We start from the raw sequence: 1,927 nt of genomic DNA on the forward strand, positions 1-1,927 counted from the left end.
GAAAACAAAAAACCCATGAAGTGACAATTACTGTGATAGTTTTAGGAGCTGCATCCATGCATTTTCAAGCACATGGTGCAAGTGTTAAAACTATAGCGAAGTGTTGGATCCTTGTGGGAATGTTTGCTCATTTCATCAATTTTCAATACAAAATACAAGACCATTTAAAATATTGCATTTATATTTTGTTTCTTTTCAAAGATTTTTCTTTTCTTTTCTTTTTCTTTCTTTCTTTCCTTTTTTTTTTTTTTTTTTTTTTGTATTTTAGGGCAGGGTCTACAAGGTGTTTTAGGGTCTCACTACTAGATTGGACTTGTAGTGATCCTCCTGTTTATAGCCTCCAAAGAGCTGGGATTACAGGAGCGAGTCACCACACTCAGTCTCAATCACCTTCTCAGCGTGCCCTGGGGACAGGGCCAGCATGGCAGGCCTGGGAATTGAACTCCCGGCCCCTATGCCTCCTTGCAGGCACTTTAGTCTGCTGAGCTAATTGGCCAGCCCTTCAAAGATGATTCGAAGGCACTATACCACTATCTTACCACTTTTTAAGTTAAACAGTGGTAAATACCACTATATTGATTCTATCATTATATAACTTAAAGTGCCTCTATTCTAATTAAAATATCACTATATTAATTAAAAATCAGTATTTTCTGAAAAGACATAACAAGTATAACAATGATAACTATTGAAGTAGAAAGGAAACTTCATGAGTTTTTTTTTAGAGTTATGTAAGACAAACTTGAAAAGAGTGTTGTTCGCATATATTATTTGAATTATGAATTTTATTTTAATTCTCTAATGAAAGTAAGTGGCTTTGATCATAGGCCACCTTGAGGAAATCTATAATATTGAATGAAAGAAGTTCCCAAAATTACTTTGAATTAAATGTCCATTATTGTTTGGATTATTAATGATAACTCTCCACTACTGAATAATGGCCCACAATGCTTCATAGTCTCTCTGGAGAGAAACTGATTACTCAGAGCACTGGAAGGATCTGTGTTACTGAATAGAACTAAATCCCCTGAGGGAAGCAGAACTCACTACCTGAAGGCAGGTTTGCCCATGTGCTTTCATTCTGTTAGAAAATTCAACATGCCTGCCTTATCAAATTACCATCCAGTTAGATTAAATCAGAAGGGACTGCTTTCTTTATTACATTGATTTTGCTTTGCTTACTTATACTTTATGTATCTTGGGCTTTTCCTTTAAATTCTACCTTTAAAGATATTATGAATTACCTTGTCAGAAACAATTCAAACCAGACAGTTTTGATACTAGACGTAGAACAAAGCTAGTACATTTAAATTTGACCTTCAACAATCGATCGACAAAGTGTACAGCATATATAGCATGGGGCATCCAACCCCATGGGGGTCGAATTCCAGATTTGCCCTCTTTGGGTCTGAGCCTGACATTCTCTTGAGCATTCTTTTTTTAATATAGTGTCTCACTCTTCAGTTCAGACTCATACTGATCCTCCTGTTTCAGCTTCCCCAATGCTGGAATTACAGGCTTGCACCCCCATGCCTGGTTTGGGGCCAGCACAGCATGCCCTAGGTTCCATGGTTGGCAAAGCATGCTGAACTAGAGATGAGACTCAGGCCCCTTCATTGTGCCAGGCAGGTGCTTAGAGCACCAAGCTATTTCCTCAGCCCTTCAGTTCCATAAGTTCAACTCACTTTAAAAAAAATTGGAGGATGGAAGAGAATCTATGTTTCTAAAAGTAGTGTGATACACATATATTTTAAGATAAAACAATTAACAACAAAACTAAGTAAATAGCTTGGCCCCTTGAAGGATCTCATGCCAAGACAGTTTAATTCCATAATTCACAGTCCAGCATGCCTCTTTCCTAGACTGCTGTCTTCTCTTTGAGAAAGAGAGAGAGAGAGAGAGAGAGAGAGAGAGAGAGAGAGAGAGA

The sequence above is a fragment of the Octodon degus genome, unplaced genomic scaffold, assembly GCF_000260255.1.
Source record: "Octodon degus isolate 3935 unplaced genomic scaffold, OctDeg1.0 scaffold00001, whole genome shotgun sequence".
NCBI classification, from domain to species: Eukaryota; Metazoa; Chordata; class Mammalia; order Rodentia; family Octodontidae; genus Octodon; species Octodon degus.